The following is an 11,465-nucleotide window of genomic DNA, read 5'->3' on the forward strand; positions in this document are numbered from 1 at the left end:
ACGACAGAAAGTGCAGCCTGCCTAAGAATGGTGCCACCCACACGGAGAGTTGACACAACAAGATGACACAACAAAAAGAAACACAGATTCCCTTGCCACTGACAATAACAGAAGCAGACAAAGAAGAAGACACAGCAAATAGACACAGAGAACAGACAACTGGGGCAGGGGGGCGGGGGCGGTGGGAAAGGGATAGAAATAAATAAATAAAATAAATCTTTAAAAAAAAAAAGACATCATCATCAATAGTACTGCATGGTATCTGCACTCAGCATTTTTATCCTACTGGGGAGTTCAAAAGACAGTGCTACAGAAATTCAGTATCTGGCATCGTTGGTTTTCTTGGTTTTGTGCATGTTAAACCTGGTATTTCTATTGATACAGTATTTCCATAGTTTTTCTAGTACTCTTCAGATTGGTATAATCATCAATAAGAATAAATTCTTCAGGAAAAAAAAAAAGACATTATCATCAAGATGATGCTTTCTTCCTGAAGACCAGCTGCCAGCAATCCTTGGATCCTCCGCCACATGGCAAGACACATGGCAGCCTCTGCTTGTCTCTCCCCTCTTTTCAGCTTCTTGCTTCCATGGCTCTCTCTCTTCTGGGGTACTTACAGTTCTAAACCATTACGTAGTAGTGTGTGATGTTGTACCTCTTTTTAACTATAATTTGAATTAACTTAATAACTAATGCTGAGTATCTGTGCATGGGCATGTTGGCTATTTTCATGTCTTCTTTTAGAAAGTGTGTTGGTTCAATGCTCCCACTCCCTCTTTTATGGGATTCTCTGCCAATATTTTAACTATTGAGTTGTAGAAGTTCTATATATAATCCACATACAAAGTGCTTTGTCATATCTACATACTGTAAATATTTTCTTCTAGTCTGAACCTTGCCCATTCATTTTCTTAAGACTATTGATGAGCAGAAATTTATAATTTATAATTTTATAATTTTGATAATGTCCTATTTGTCAGTATTTTCTTTCTGCTTAGTATTTTTGATCCTAGGAAATCTTTTGACTGCCACATAGTCATAAATATATTCGTGTACATTTATTTCTAGAAGCTTTAGAGTTTTAGCTTTTAATTTAGGGTTAGGATACATCTCAAATTAATTTTTTTTGTATTGTATTTTTTTAAGATACATAGATCACCAAAAAAGTTACATTAAAAAATACAAGAGGTTCCAACATACCCCACAACCCACCATACCCCCCACTCCTCCCACATCAAAAACCTCTTTCATCATTGTGGCACATTCATTGCATTTGGTGAATACATTTTGGAGCACTGCTGCACCACATGGATTATAGTTTACAACTCCCCCAGTATCTTCTGTGGGTTATGGCAGGATATATTTGAGTGGTATGAGATAGGGAAAGAGACTTATTTTATCCATGTGGATATCTGGTTGTTCTGGCATCATTTGTTGAACAAACTTTGCATGTTGAGACTTAGTCAAAAATCAAATGACTGTATATATGTGAGCCTATTTCTGCACCCTTTTTTCTGTCTCATTGTATTAATCAGCGTTCTCTAGGGAAACAGAATCAACAGGAGATATCTGTCAATAGTATGCAATTTTATAAGAGCCTCTCACACAGCCGTGGGGATGCACAAGTCCAGGTTCCACAAGCAAGCTGCAGCCAGGGACTCCAATGAAACTCCAAGGAAGGTTCTTGATGAGTTCTGGGAGACATTGGCTGATCGAAGATGAGCTGGGAAATTCTCCCTCAAAGCTGGAGTCACTTCCCCTTTAAGGCAGCCAGCTGATTGGATAAAGCATCACTCGTTGCTGATGGCAATCTCCCTGATCAATGTAATTTTAATCAGCTGTCTATGATTTACCACTGCAGTAAATTCAACAGTGACTAAAGTCCATAAATGCCCTTATATTATTGTTAGTCCAGTGCTTGCTTGACCAAACAACTGGGCACAATTACCTGGTTGAGTTGACACATTAGCCTAACCATCACAGTCCACCCCTTGTCAACTTGGTAACCATACACATTACCTTAAACCATACTTAGTCTCTAAGTAAAAACAATAGTAAACATGCATATATATATATATATATATATATATATTTCCACTTAAAAATGCTCAACTCTCCTGCATACAACTGGAAACTCCTTAATCCCATATGGAATAATGTGCAAGTTCTTGGGTAATATTCACTCTTAAACTTGACATCTTCAAATACTATGACATGAGACTGATACAACTTGTTATATGATAAGGGAAAAGTTTGAGGTAGAAGACAAAGAAATACATTTTGTGTACATATACAGGCATCATCATAATGAAACAAGGAAGAAAGATTCATAACCATTATAGTCCTCATTTCTGTAACTGGTCACATGGTCAAAGTTCATATTTATCACCACCTTCTTCCACTACCAATTCCATCTTTCCATTACCCTCAGCAAGCACTTCAACTGGCCATGTTTCTTTGCCTGGTGGGGTGACCCAAGCTTTCATTCCTGAAGATTCTGGGCCATGGTTAGTCCTGCTTGGATTGGGTTGTTGCAATTTTCCATTGACTTTAATCATAGGACATGGCAGTACTAGGATATGCCCTCAAGGATCTCCTGTATTCCAGGCAAACTCTTCTTTACCCCTATTATGTAGATGCAGTCTTATTTCCCCTTGATAGTCAGGATCAATCACCCCAGCCAGTACAGTAATTCCATTCTTTGACTATTGATTCAGAGGTAAGAGGAGCCCAAAGTGGCCAAGCGGTAGTTTTAACTTCCAGTTCAATGGAATTATTGTTGTGTTTCCTGGTGACAGCACTCCTTCTTTTGGGACTAAAACCTGTAGACCAGAGTTTGAGGTTGCAGGGACAGGGAGCAAAAATTTTCCTAGTGGGTCACTAGGGGTAATAGTGAGTGATGCCACTCCCATTTCCACCCCTTGATTCCTGGACCCATGGATCCTGGGTATGGGAGAAACAGCACCATAGAGTGGGTGCTGATTTAGAGCATTCACAGCCTCCTGGAGAGCATTGTCCTGGCCCTGCAAGGTATTGCCACCTAGTTGGCACTCTAATTGAGTCTTCAAAAGGCCATTCCACTGTTCTATATAATCCAGCTGCTTCAGGGTGATGGGGAACATGGTAAGACCAGTGAATTCCATGGGCACGTGCCCATTCCTGCACATCATTTGCTGTGAAATGGATTGCTTGATTGGAAGCAATGTTGTGTGGAATGCCAAGGCAGTAGGTAAGACATTCGGTAAGTCCATGGATGGTAGTTTTGGCAGAAGCATTGCATGCAGGAAATGCAAACCCATATCCAGAGTATGTGTCTATTCCAGTTAAAGCAAATCACTGCTCCTTCCATGGTGGAAGTGGTCCAATGTGGTCATCCTGCCACCAGGTAACAGGCTGGTCACCTTAAGAAATGGTGCCATATTGGGGGCTGAGTGTGGGTCTCGGCTGCTGACAGATTGGGCACTCAGCAGTGGCTGTAGCCAAGTCAGCCTCGGTAAGGTGAAGTCCATGTTGTTAATCCCATGCATAACCTCCATCCCTACCTCCACGGCCACTTTGTTCACGAGCCCATTGGGCAATGACAGGAGTGGCTAGGGAAAGAGGCTGAGCATTAGCCAACAGAGAGGGCCATCTTATCCACTTGATTATTAAAATCTTCCTCTGCTGAAGTCACCCTCTGGTGAGCATTCATGTGGGACACAAATATTTTCATGTTTTTTGCCCACTCAGAAAGGTCTATCCACATAGCTCTTCCCCAGACCTCTTTGTCACCAATCTCCAATTACGTTCCTTTCAATTCCGTGACTATCCAGTCAAACAAATGGCAGCAGCCCATGAATCAGTGTACAAATGCACCTCTGGCCATTTCTTCTTCCAAGCAAAATGAACAGCCAGGTGTACTGCTCAAAGTTCCACCCACTGGGAAGATTTGCCCTCACCACTGTCTTTCAGGAATGTCCCAGAAAGGGGCTGTAGTGCTGCAATTGTCCACTTTCAGGTGGCACCTGCATATCATGCAGAACCATCTGTAAACCAGGCCCAAGTTTTCTCTTCCTCAGTCAACTGATTGTAAGGAACTCCCCAAGATGCCAAAGTTGTGGGCTGGGAATGAGAAGGTAACATGGCAGGGGTGGTGACCATGGACATTTGGGCTACTTCCTATTGTAACTTACTTGTGCCTTCAGGGCCTGCTAGAGCACTATCTTGTATATAACACTTCCATTTCATTATGGAGTGCTGCTGTGCACACCCAACTTTATGGTTTGGTGGGTCAGACAATACTCAGCTCATGGTAGGCAACTCAGGTCTCAGGTAACTTGATGGCCCATGGTTAAGTGTCCAGTCTCCACTAAGGCCCAGTAGCAGGCCAAATGCTGTTTCTCAAAAGAGAAGTAGTTATCTGCAGAGGATGGCAGGGCTTTGCTCCGAATTCCTAAGGGTCTGCATTGTGATTCTCCTCTAGGGGCCTGCCAAAGGCTCCAGACAGCATCTCTATTTGCCACTGAAACTTCCAGCACCATTGGATCTGCTGGATCATATGGCTCAAGTGGTAGTGCAGCTTGCACAGCAGCCTGGACCTGATGCAGAGTCTCTTCTTGTTACAGTCCCCAATCAAAACCAGCAGTTCTTCTGATCACCCAGTAAATGGGCTGGAGTAGCACACCCAAATGAGGAGTGTGTTGTCTCCAAAATCCAAAGAGACCAACTAAGTATTGTGCTTCTTTTTTGGTCATAGGAGGAGCCAGATGGACAGCTTATCCTCCACTGTAGAAGGGATAGCTCTACATGCCCCACATCACTGGACACCTAGAAATTTCATGAGGTGAAAGGACCTTTTTTTTAGTTGGATTTATCTCCCATCCTCTCTCACACAGATGCCTTACTAATAAGTCTAGAGTCTTTGCTACTTCTTGCTCACTAGGTCCTATCAACTTGATATCAATATAATGGACCAGTGTGATGTCTTGTGAGAGGGAGAGATGATCACGATCCCTGCAGACAATATTATGACATAGGGCTGGAGAGTTGATATACCTCTGAGGCAGGACTGTGAAAGTATATTGTTGTCCTTGCCAGCTGAAAGCAAACTGTTTCTGGTGGTCTTTACTAATAGCAATTTAGAAAAACGCATTTACCAAATCAACAGCTACATACCAGGTACCAGGGACACACTGATTTGCTCAAGCAATGATACCACATCTGGGACTGCAGCTGCAATTGGAGTCACCACCTGGCTAAGTTTATGATAACTACTGTCTTCCTCCAAGATCCATCTTTTTTCCACACAGGCCAAATAGGAGAGTTGAATGGGGATGTGGTGGGAATCACCACCCCTGCATCCTTTAAATCTTTGATGGTGGCTCTAATTTTGCAGTCCCTCCAGGAATCTGGTATTGCTTTTGATTTACTATTTTTCTAGGCAGAGGCAGGTCTAGTGGCTTCCACTTGGCCTTTCCAACCATAACAGCCCTCTCTCTACACGTCAAGGATCCAATGTGAGGACTCTGCCAGTTACTGAGTATGTCTATTTCAATTATGCATTCTGGAACGGGGGAAATAACCACAGAATGTGTCCAGAGATGCACTGGACCAACTGTGAGACAGACCTGAGCTAAAATTCCATTAATCACCTGACCTCCATAAGCTCCTACTCTGACTGGTGGACTACAGTGATGTTTTGGGTCTCCTGGAATTAATGTCACTTCTGAGCCAGTGTCTAATAATCCCTGAACTGTCTGATCATTTCCTTTACCCCAGTGCGCAGTTACTCTGGTAAAAGGCTGTAAATCTCCTTGGGAAAAGGTGGGGGGAAGATTAGCAGTATAAATTTTGGGCAGTTTAACAGGCTCCTTCCCCAAGGAGACCTGGCCTTCTCATTCAAGAGGCTCTGGGTCTGTAACTGTCTCAAATCTGGGAATTGTTTAAAGGGCCATGATTCTCTGCATCTGTAATTTGAGTTAAGGTTTTGTTCACTCGACCTAGAACTCTTCTGTTTATACAGGTCCAGAAGAAATCTAGTAGACTGCCCGTCTATTTCACTGCTAGGTGCCCCATGATGTGTTAGTCAACACCATAACTCTACATGACTCAGACTATTTTGAGTGCTTTTTTTTAATCTGGCTTTCATCGTGGTAGCCATGCCCACCTTGACTTTGGCGATTAACTACCGATACTTGACTTTTACCAGACCAACATCCAATCATTCCCATAATGTTTAAGGATTCTAATTCCATCACAGCCCTCCCTACAGTAATATCTGAACTACAGAGAAGAGCAACCACAGAGCTCTTCAGGGGAGATGGACATTCCTGGAGTGGGTGGCCACCTCTCAAATGGTAAATCCATTCTAGCATTCCAATCTCCCTAAGCCTTTGAATTCCCTCTTCTACTGTGTACCAGGGCCAATCGGGCATCTCGACCTCAGACACGCTAGACCGTCTTTTGGCCCATGTTTCAGTCAGCCACCCAAACAAACTGTTAGAGCCCTTTCTAACCCCTTGAGTTACAGCTTTGAGTCCAGAATTTCTGCTTAGTGGGCCCATATCCATAAATTCAGCCTGATCCAACCTTATATTCCTTCTACCATTATGTTATACCCTTAGTATCCATTCCCACACATATTCCCCTGATTTCTGTCTGTATAAGTTGAAAAACTCATGCAGTTCTTTCTGAGTATACCTTACTTCCTCATGGGTCACACTTTGTATTTCACCTTTGGGGCTTGTTGTGATTTTATTCTAGTAATACATCCTCAAGACAAGAGAGGTGGTGGGGGTGGGTAAGAAGAAGGATTAGAAATGCCTTGCAGGTTCAGCTGTTTCCTGTGCCTCTCCCGCAGGTTCTCGGGACTGTAGTCCTGCAGCTCCTGGTCGCAGCATTCATAGCTATAAATTTCCATTGGAGTAACACCTTTGCTGCATCCTGTAAGTTATGGTAGAACCTCCAGTATAATGTGGATTAGCAGTGGTCACAGTGGGTAACTTGAGTAAGAAGAAAAAAGTGACAAAGAGAAGATATAACACCTATGCAAAAATAACAACTAATTAACCTCCAAAAGCAGACAAAGAAGCTAAGGAACTGATTAAATTCGTCAAAATAAAGAGATGACCAGAAAGCAACAAAAATCTACAAACCAAACCAATAATCAGGAAAACATGACTGAATCCAATCAACAAACCAATAATCACGAAGGGGAGCAAAACTTGGCACAAGCAATGAAAGAACTCAGAACATTTATCACCGACAAATTTGATGCAGTAATGAAAGAGGTTAACAACTTGAAGACATCACTTGGAGGGGAAGTTGCAGACATACGCAAAAACATAACAGATATGATGGGAATGAACACCACAGTTCAAGAAATCAAAAATACACTTGCAGCAAATATCAGCAGACTAGAAGAGACAGAGCAGAGAATTAGTGATGTGGAAGACAGTACATCAGAAATCAAACAGATAGTAGAAGGGGTCAATAAGAAGATAGAAAAAATCCAATTAGGATTTAGGGACCTGAATGACAATGCAAAACACTCAAACATACGTATTATAGGCATTCCAGAAGGTGAAGAGAAGGGAAAGGGGTCAGAAGGAGTGTTGCAGGAAATAATGGCTGAAAACTTCCCAAATCTACTGAAAGAGACAGATGTACATATCCAAGAAGCACAGCGCACTCCACAAGTCATAAACCCCAACAGGCCCACCCCAAGACATATACTTATCAAATTATCCAAGGCTCAAGACAAAGAGAAAATCCTAAAAGCAGCAAGAGAAAAGAAAACCATCACATACAAGGGAAGCTCCATTAGATTAAGTGCTGATTTCTCTTCTGAAACCATGGAGGCAAGAAGACAGTGGTATGATATAGTCAAGGTACTAAAGGAGAAAAACTTCCAACCAAGAATACTCTATCCAGCTAAACTAGCATTCAAACATGATGGAGAGTTCAAAATATTCACAGACAAACAGAAACTGAAAGAGTATACCAACAAGAAACCTCCCCTTCAAGAAATTCTAAAGGGAGTTCTGCAGGAAGAAAGGAAAAAACAGGAAAGGCAAAGTTGGAGGAGAGTATAAGACCAACAACAACAAAAAAAAAGACAAAAAAAAAATATACAAACAAAATATGACAAACACAAATCCAATCAAAATATGGCTAACACAAATAATTCCTTGATAGTAATAACACTGAATGTCAACGGATTAAACTCACCTATCAAAAGATTCAGACTGGGACAATGGATAAGGAAATATGACCCATCCATATGCTGTCTACAAGAGACACATCTTAGACCCAGAGACGCATGGAGATTGAAAGTGAATGGCTGGAAAACAATCATACAAGCTAACAATAACCAAAAAAAGGCAGGAGTAGCTATATTAATATCAGACAAAATAGACTTTAAATGTGAAACAATTGTGAGAGACAAAGAAGGATACTACATTTTAGTGAAAGGGAAAATCTGTCAAGAAGATCGAACAATCATAAATATCTATGCCCCTAACAAGGGTGCCTCTAAATACGTCAGGCAAATGCTGGAAAAACTAAGTGAAAGAATAGATACATCTACAATTATAGTGGGGGATTTTAATACACCACTATCAACTCTGGACAGAACATCTCAAAAGAGAATCACCAAAGAAACAAAACATCTGAATAGTATATTAGAGGAGCTCGATCTAATAGACATATATAGATCGCTACACCCAAACACAGCAGGATATACATTTTTCTCAAGCGCACATGGATCATTCTCCAAGATAGATCATATGCTAGGCCACAAAGAAAGGCTGAACGAATTCAGAAAGATTGAAATCATACAAAACATTATCTCTGACCACAGTGGAGTCAAGCTGGAGATTTGCAAGGGACAGAAGCCCAGATTTCACACCACGATTTGGAAATTAAACAACACACTCTTAGAAAAACAGTGGGTCAAAGAGGAAATCTCAAAAGAAATCAATGACTACCTTGAAACAAATGATAATGATAACACAACATACCAGAATTTATGGGATGCAGCAAAAGCAGTACTGAGAGGGAAGTTTATAGCCATAAATTCATATATCAAAAAAGAAGAAAGAGCAAAAATTGAAGAACTAACTGCCCATTTGAAGGAATTAGAAAAACAACAACAAAGTAACCCAACAGGAAGAAGGAAGGAAATAACAAAGATAAGAGCAGAACTAAATGAAATAGAAAATAAGAAAGCACTTGAAGAGATAAACAAGACCAAGAGCTGGTTTTTTGAGAAGATTAACAAAATTGACAAACCTTTAGCAACACTAACAAAGAAAAAAAGAGAGAAGATGCAAATACACAAAATAAGAAATAAGAAAGGCGATATCACCACTGACCCCACAGAAATAAAGACTATCATAAGAGGATATTTTGAAAAACTATATTCCAACAAAAATGACAATCTAGAGGAAATGGACAAATTCCTAGAAACACATAAGCAGCCCATATTGACGAAAGAAGAAATTGATGATCTTAACAAACCAATCACAAGCAGAGAGATAGAATCAGTTATCAAAAATCTCCCAACTAAGAAAAGCCCAGGGCCAGATGGCTTCACAGGTGAATTCTACAAAACATTCCGGAAAGAACTGACACCAATCCTGCTGAAACTATTCCAAAACATCGAAACGGAAAGAACATTACCCAACTCCTTCTATGATGCCAACATTACCCTAGTACCAAAGCCAAACAAAGACATCACAAGAAAGGAAAATTACAGACCAATTTCTCTAATGAACCTAGACGCAAAAATACTTAACAAAATACTTGCTAATCGTATTCAACAACACATTAAACGTATTATACACCACGACCAAGTGGGATTCATTCCAGGTATGCAAGGATGGTTCAACATAAGAAAATCAATCAACGTAATACACCATATAAACAGATTGAAGGAAAAAAATCACATGATTATATCTATTGATGCAGAAAAAGCATTTGACAAAATACAGCACCCTTTCTTGATAAAAACACTCCAAAAGATTGGAATACAAGGGAATTTTTTGAACATGATAAAGAGTATATATGAAAAACCTAAAGCCAATATTGTTTACAATGGAGAAATCCTAGACTCCTTCCCTCTAAACTCAGGAACAAGACAAGGATGCCCACTGTCTCTGCTCCTATTTAACATTGTCTTAGAAGTACTTGCACGAGCACTGAGGCAAGAACCAGAAATAAAAGGCATTCAAATTGGAAAGGAAGAAGTCAAAATTTCATTATTTGCAGATGACATGATCCTATACATAGAAAACCCTGAGAGATCTACAACGAAGATTCTAGAACTCATAAATGAGTTTAGTAAAGTCGCAGGTTATAAGATCAATGCGCAAAAATCAGTAGCATTTCTGTACACCAATAATGAGCAAGATCAGGAGGAAATCAAGAAACAAATACCATTCACAATAGTAAATAAAAAAATCAAATACTTAGGAATAAATTTAACTAAAGAGGTAAAGAACTTATACAACGAGAATTATACAAGATTGTTCAAGGAAATCAAAGAAGACCTAAATAAATGGAAGACTATTCCTTGTTCATGGATAGGAAGACTGAACATTATTAAGATGTCTATCCTACCAAAACTGATCTACACATTCAATGCAATCCCAATAAAAATCAACGCAGCATTCTTTAAGGAACTAGAAAAACTAACTATGAAATTTATTTGGAAAGGAAAGAGACCCCGAATAGCCAAAGACATACTGAAAAAGAAAAACGAAATTGGGGAATCGCACTACCTGACTTCAAAACATACTATAAAGCTACGGTGGTGAAAACAGCATGGTACTGGCATAAGGAGAGACACATAGACCAATGGAATCGAATTGAAAGCACTGATATAGAACCTCACATATACAGCCACATAATATTCGATAAAGCCACCAAATCCTCTCAATTGGGAGAGAGTGGCCTATTCAACAAATGGTGTCTGGAGAACTGGATAGCCATATGTAGAAGAATGAAAGAGGATTACCATCTCACACCTTATACAAAGATCAACTCAAGATGGATCAAAGACCTAAATATAAGAGCCAAGACCATAAAAACCTTAGAAAGCAGTGTAGGGAAACATCTACAGGACCTTGTAATAGGAAATGGATTTATGAGTATCTCACCAAAAGCACGAGCAGCAAAAGAACTAATAGATAAATGGGACTTCCTCAAAATTAAAGCCTTCTGCACCTCAAAGGAGTTTGTCAAGAAAGTAAAAAGGGAGCCCACACAGTGGGAGAAAATATTTGGCAATCATATATCTGATAAGAAACTTATAACTTGCATATATAAAGAACTCCTATATCTTGAAAATAAAAAGATAAACAACCCATTTAAAAAATGGGAAAAAGACTTAAACAGACACTTCTCCGAAGAAGAAATACAAATGGCAAGAAAGCACATGAAAAAATGTTCCATATCTCTAGCTATCAGGGAAATGCAAATCAAAA

The 11,465-nt window shown here is 40.0% G+C and overlaps 1 non-coding gene across 1 annotated transcript; it reads left to right on the forward strand.

The window, feature by feature from the left end:
- The first annotated feature begins 247 nt into the window (after nucleotides 1-247).
- Nucleotides 248-386, forward strand: LOC111766310 (small nucleolar RNA SNORA8). Its single transcript, XR_002798395.1, has one exon. It is a non-coding gene; the product is annotated as a small nucleolar RNA SNORA8 (small nucleolar RNA).
- The last annotated feature ends 11,079 nt before the right edge of the window (nucleotides 387-11,465 follow it).

The sequence above is a fragment of the Dasypus novemcinctus genome, chromosome 8 (genome assembly GCF_030445035.2).
Source record: "Dasypus novemcinctus isolate mDasNov1 chromosome 8, mDasNov1.1.hap2, whole genome shotgun sequence".
Classification (NCBI taxonomy): Eukaryota; Metazoa; Chordata; class Mammalia; order Cingulata; family Dasypodidae; genus Dasypus; species Dasypus novemcinctus.